Source organism: Nipponia nippon, unplaced genomic scaffold (genome assembly GCF_047370975.1).
Source record: "Nipponia nippon isolate SJK-2023a ecotype South Korea unplaced genomic scaffold, ASM4737097v1 scaffold_2, whole genome shotgun sequence".
Lineage (NCBI taxonomy): Eukaryota > Metazoa > Chordata > Aves > Pelecaniformes > Threskiornithidae > Nipponia > Nipponia nippon.
In genome coordinates, this window is record NW_028262336.1 from 66281750 (window position 1) to 66288662 (window position 6913).

Genomic DNA, 6913 nt, shown 5'->3' on the forward strand with positions numbered 1-6913 from the left:
TTGATTTCATAGGCAACAGACACATCATGGGGTGAGACATGTGGACTGAAGAATGGGTCATATGGGTGAAGCAACTATGAGAGAGAAGTTTCAGAAAACACAAATGTGCTGAGTTTGGCTGGGATAGAGATATTTTTCTTCATAGTAGCTAGTATGGGGCTATGTTTTGGATTTGTGCTAAAAATAGTGTTGATAATACAGGAATGTTTTATTTACTGCTGAGCAGTGCTTACACAGAGTCAAGGCCTTTTCTGCTTCTCACCCCACCCCACCAGCCAGTAGACTGGGGGTGCACAAAAAGCTGGGAGGGGATACAGCTGGGACAGCTGACCCCAACTGACCAAAGGGCTATTCCATACCATATGACATCATGCTCAGCATATAAATCTGGGGGAAGAAGAAGGAAGGGGGGGACGTTCGGGGTGATGGCATTTTGGCTGCCCAAGTAACCATTACGCGTGGTGGAGCCCTGCTTTCCTGGAGATGGCTGAACACCTGCCTGCTGGTGGGAAGTAGTGAATGAATTCCTTGTTTTGCTTTGCTTGCACGTGCAGCTTTTGCTTTACTTATTAAACTGTCTTTATCTCAACCCATGAGTTTTCTCACTTTTACTCTTCTGATTCTCTCCCCATCCCGCTGCGGGGCGGTGAGTAAGTGAGTGGCTGTGTGGTGCTTAGTTGCCAGCTGGGGTTAAACCATGACAGTCCTTAATGGCACCCAACATTGGGCTTGAAGGGTTTGAGATAACAAGAGATTTGACTGGAATGTGCTAGATCGAATTTATAGCTGTTATTGCTGTTTAGCTATTAATCGGCAGGCTCCTGTGCATGCCACAGGGCTTGCTTGCCTTACTGTATATTAGAGTCTAGTGCTCGTTAGTGGCTGCTTTTTGCTTTTGCTGCTTGCTGTAGTGCTGTACTGCTTATCATCTGACTCTACTGTGCCTGGGAACATTTTGATAACAGCAATGGCCATGCGCCTGGGCTGGCAGATGGCCAGGGCATCACTGCTGTTTCTGTGCTGCTGTACTGGATGGGCTGGAACTCCAGTGTGAACTCAAGTCGAAGGGACTGTGACCTGTGGATGAGTCCACGTGGGAGCAGGACACCCCAAAGCATCTGTGGCTGTGAATAAGTCCACGCCAGAGCAGGTACATCTCGAAGCATGTGTGGCTGTGGTTATGTCTGTGCTGCAGCAGGTATACCTCTGAAGGGATTGTGGCCCAAGGATAAGTCCACACTGAAGAAGGTACACCTGGAAGCACCTGTGGCTGTGGCTAATTCCGTGCTGCAGCAGGTACACATTGAAGCATCAGTGGCTGTGCATGAGGTCATGCTGGAGCACCTCAAAGTATGTGGCCATAGATAAGCCCACAACAGAGCAGGTATGCCCCTGGAAGGACTGCAGCCATGGGTTAAGGCCATGTTACTTCTGAAGGGACTGTGGCTGTGGGTAAGGCCATGCTGGAGCAGGTGTATCTCTGAAGGCATTGTGGCCCATGGAGAAAGCCATGCTGGAACAGGTGCACCTCAAAGCAACTGTGGCTGTGGATAAGTCTATGCCACAGCAGGTATACCCCTGGAGAGACTGTGGCTCACAGATAAGGCTCCACTTGTAGCAGGTACATCCCTAAGAGACTGCAGTCTGTGGATAAGTCCAAGCCAGAGCAGGGGCAAGGGGAGGAGTTCATTGCAATGTTAAACCCTATAACCTGGTCCAAAGGAACCAAGGGTGGAGATTGTAATGGAAATACCTTTAAATTGTTGTAACCCATTATTTGGGTTACATGTTACAGGAATTTCTATAGCAGGAACCACCCAAACCAGTGGAGGACAAGCCTTACAAGAAGCAGTGCAAGTGCAGCAGTGACCCGACCTGAGCTGGCTTTGGTGCCCAATAACTCCATGCAACATACCACCTCTCCTGTCCTGAGTGACCACCATAAGTCATGGGCTAAATGAATTCAATGGACATTTTATGGACACGTTAAAGACATATTATAGGGGTGGTCCACAGACTAAGGGAATGATATCTGTGTATTATATCAAAGGATGGGAATGGTGGTGGGGGTTAATGAGGATGTATTAGATAGTGTGGGACCTGAGCATGATGCTAATGGTATGGAATAAGGGGTGGAGAATGTGCTGGTTTTGGCTGGGATAGAGATATTTTTCTTCATAGTAGCTAGTATGGGGCTATGTTTTGGATTTGTGCTAAAAATAGTGTTGATAATACAGGAATGTTTTATTTACTGCTGAGCAGTGCTTACACAGAGTCAAGGCCTTTTCTGCTTCTCACCCCACCCCACCAGCCAGTAGACTGGGGGTGCACAAAAAGCTGGGAGGGGATACAGCTGGGACAGCTGACCCCAACTGACCAAAGGGCTATTCCATACCATATGACATCATGCTCAGCATATAAATCTGGGGGAAGAAGAAGGAAGGGGGGGACGTTCGGGGTGATGGCATTTTGGCTGCCCAAGTAACCATTACGCGTGGTGGAGCCCTGCTTTCCTGGAGATGGCTGAACACCTGCCTGCTGGTGGGAAGTAGTGAATGAATTCCTTGTTTTGCTTTGCTTGCACGTGCAGCTTTTGCTTTACTTATTAAACTGTCTTTATCTCAACCCATGAGTTTTCTCACTTTTACTCTTCTGATTCTCTCCCCATCCCGCTGCGGGGCGGTGAGTGAGCAAGTGGTTGTGTGGCACTTAGTTGCCAGCTGGGGTTAAACCACGACCACAAAATACATACCTATCAGAGTAACAGACATGTAATAAATGGAAAGAAAACATCATAGTATGGAGTATAATATTGCCTTTTTGCAAAGGACTATTTTAGTCTCAGAAAACATAGACAAGTGGAACTATGAGAAATACAGCAGTGTTTGTTGAAAATGTGAGCTGTTCAAAGGTGAATGAGGTGGAGAGATGAAGCCACATTTCTAGGGAGCCCCATCACATGGCAGAGACACAGAGGTGCTTGTATAGCCCGGTAAAACTAACTGACGGGCTATAAGAGAGACTGCTGGGGAGGATGGGGGAGTATTTAGTAGAAAAAGGTGTCAGCATTCTGTCATGTGGTAGAAGTCAGGAGAACTGGAGTTGATCCGCAGAATACATTTTGAGATAACAGAAAAAGCAGTGATTATGCAGGTATATTAAAAAATAGGGATAGGTGAAAGTTCTGAATTGTTTTGTTCTTTTTTTACCTGAGAACAGAGCAAAGAAATATTTGAGAATAAGACTTTTTTGCAATATTGATGCATGAGAATTAATATTAAATTCGTCCTAAGCTTGTGACTTCACATCATAAAGTCATAAGAACAGCACAACAGAAAAAAAAAAAACTTAGAATCTGAAATATTCATTATAACTGCTGACTTTCAAAAAATTTTTCTCTTTTTCTGAGGGAATCAAGGGCCCAGGAATCTTGAACTTCTGATATCACATATTAAGCTTGATCTGGGTAGGCTGTGCTTGCCTACGAAGAAAAGAGGATTCTATTTCCCAGTGAGAAAGCAGAAATTAATTCATAATTCCATCTCCCTATTTATTAGTTCCACTCACCCAGTAATGGACAAGAAACAACCCCGTGTGACTTGAGGGACTAGTTACTCTGGGAGAGTGGCAAGCAATGAATAGTGAAGGCACAGATCCAACACGCAATAGACTGAAATTGGCTGAAATATGTTCTCAGCAAGTATTTCTCGAATACTTATAAATAACAACAAAATACAAAAAAAAACCCTAAACTGTTCCAAGCCGTTTGTAAAATAATGGCCCATCATTTGGTGAACATACTGTTTGCCATCAACTGTTTGTCCGTCTCTCCCGCTGATGGGAGAGAACTCTGGCTGAGAGGACAGATGTTTCTTTCTGCTAACTTTGACAACACTGGGGTCCATAGTCCTTGACCAGAGGAACTAATTAAGTAATAAAATCAGCTCTTTGTAAGACAGGAAGAAAGAAAGAGTGGAACCACTGAAGAACTTGAGGCACTGATTAACTCACAAGTGTTTCCTCTATAATGCAAATCATTAATGCTTAATGCTCTCTGACAGTAATAAACCAGAATCGTAAGTATAACAACAATATCACAAATCATATATGAATCCTACAAGGTCCTAGGACATCTTTCTTCCTTCATGAATTGTTCAATTGGTAAGAAGAATTGTTTTAACTTCTTATTTACTAATCTTTACATTTTGATTCTATACATTGCAACTGAACTTAGCTGGCGGGTTCTTTGTAGCGTGGGGAATGGAGAAATAAAATTAAGAAAATAGCTCTCCTCGAGTACCAAAATGTGGAAAATGTGCCAGAATTAGCACAAATGCAGACTACGATCAGCCTAATATTAAATGAATACTCACTGTGTCTTTCCTCTGCCCGTTAAACTACTAATTGATGTGCTACTGATGAATAAAAGGGCTGGTATCTCAGCCATGAACTCACTTCACCACTGTAGTTTACCGAGAGCCCCAAGCTGCTGAGCTCATTACAGATCCCTTTGCTGAACTGGCTTTACAGGCAATTTTGTGAAGGGGCAGCATCAGAGCTAGCCCACTGATTGGGACTCCATTGGCTCAGCGGGGCTCCAGGAGTTCAGGGGAGAGAGCACAGCACTGAGCTAAAAATATGTCGCTGCCTCTGTAGTGCCAGGAAGATTGCCTGGCTGTGCTAATTGGGAGGGACCTAGAGATCTGGGTGGTATTTTAGGCTAATCTCAAGGTGGGACCTCTGCAGCATGTATGTGGCTCTGAATATAATCTCCTTCGGCACTGTCATTTATACCATTGCAGGCATTTACAATCAGAACCATCCTTGATTGACTCGTGGCTGTTGCTGCACCCTAGACTCATCTTGCAGGAGTGAGGGGGGATGAGGGAAGGTGAAATGGCTGCACACTGAACTGACTTATGAAACCGTGGCACAATTTTAGTGCGGCGTTGAAGTTGTAAAATGGGAGAAATTACCCTGACATGACCAGGGCTTAGGGGGACCGCACAGATGTACAGTCCTCCCTCAGAAACTGACTGTAGAGTTGCACGACAGAGAGGGTTTTCTTAAACCCCCTCTTGTCAGGATTTATTTTTCAGTCCTGCCTTCTTTCTCCCTGTAGTCTCATTTTTAATTCTCTGAACAAACAATGTAGCCCTGATCTCGGCTGTTCCCTAGCTTACCTCTATTTAGAGCACAAAACCCCCATGTTCAAAAAGCGGTCCATGGTCTGCTCATCCCGCATGGACTTGGTAAGGCAGAAGGAAATAGAGGAGAGAGAAAAACAGGAGGAGTGTAAGAAACAGTGACAGACTGAAAGTATGAACAAAACCAACAGAACCAGAAGTAAAAAGCCTGACAGAAAAGGCTAGAAGAAAAATTTGATCATGGGAAAACTGAGCAACTGAGCATTTTTGCTTAAATAACACGTTGAACTATTTCTTTGTTTGTTTGTTTGGACAGATATACAGTTTTAGACCAGTATTGCTTGCTTTACTGGTAGGACATATTTCAGCAAAACAGAAAAAAGTAGAATATTTCACTCCTCCAAATTTGATGGGATTTTTTTTTTGTTAGAGCAACTTCATAAAATACCAGCGTGATTGGGTGAAAAATACCAGATGCTCATTGCATGAAATATCTGTGTCACAGACCAGTCTATCGACTGTCAATTACTGGCTGGAATACCTAAAATAAGTTCTATAAGCCTCTTCACATGACATAGCAACATTTTCATGAAGCAGTTGCACTGGAGATCGTGTAGCAGGTATGAATTATAACAACATAATTTTCCAAAGAAAATGCAATTATGATGAAGTTTAACGTGTTACTTTTGCCGCCCATGCAGATGCTTTATAAACTTTACTGGAATCACTGCTTTGTACAGCATCAGTCCTCCGACCGTGTTTCTGCAGTGACCTTAACATCGGACACGAGCATTAGGCAACCTTTCACGAGCAAGATGAAGAATGGTGCTCTCACCCAAAGCAACATGGAAAATTTTAGGATGTTAAACCACATTTGCAAATAAATAAAAGGAGGAGTTTTCTAGGTTTTAAAACGGTGCCTGTCAGGCTCCTACACCTATATTTAGAAACCCAAACGAAGAGGCTGACATTTGTAGGTGCTGAAGGCACAACACTTTTTATTTTCCCATTAAGCCCCTGTCCCTAAAGCTCTAACCCTGAAGTACCAGCTGATATGTCACCTTTTTTTTCTAGCTCTTGCTATTTATTTCTAATGCCTTTATGACTAATATGATTCTAATAAGAACTTAACACAAGCCACTATTCCAGGTTTAAAATAGTCTTAATTCTGCACAGCTGCTTGAGAATACCTTGCTATAAACCTAGAGGATGTTGGAAAGATTTCAGAGGAGAGCAAGTAGCACGGTTAAAAGGCTGGAAAGCATTATTGATAGTGTATGTAGAAGAAAGGGAAGGTACTCAGTCTAGATAAATCATATTAAAGCCTAGGTTAAGGGGTGACTTGATCATGTAAGTATCTATATGGGGGCAGAAGGATGGCTGTAGAGGACTCTTCAGTCTAGCAGACAAAGGAATACATGTTACACTGCACCTGGAAGTTCAAGCTAGACAAATTCTGATTTTAAAAAAGGCCTAAATGGTTAATGGTGATGGCAACTAACCACAGAAATTGTCTACTGAAGGATGTGGTGGATTTTTCATCCTTGAAAATTTTCCAAATAAAACGTGTTTCTAAAGTATACTCCAGTTTAACCACAGCTTTTTGATTTGAAAGAGGAATTAATTCAGGAAAGATCAGAGGCATTCATAGACCTAACACCTATAGCACTTGCTACATCAATAAAATGTAATACATAACACAGCAGCAGGCCAATCGTTCCATTTTACAACTCAGCTAATTCTGTCCTGAGAGTCACGGCAATACT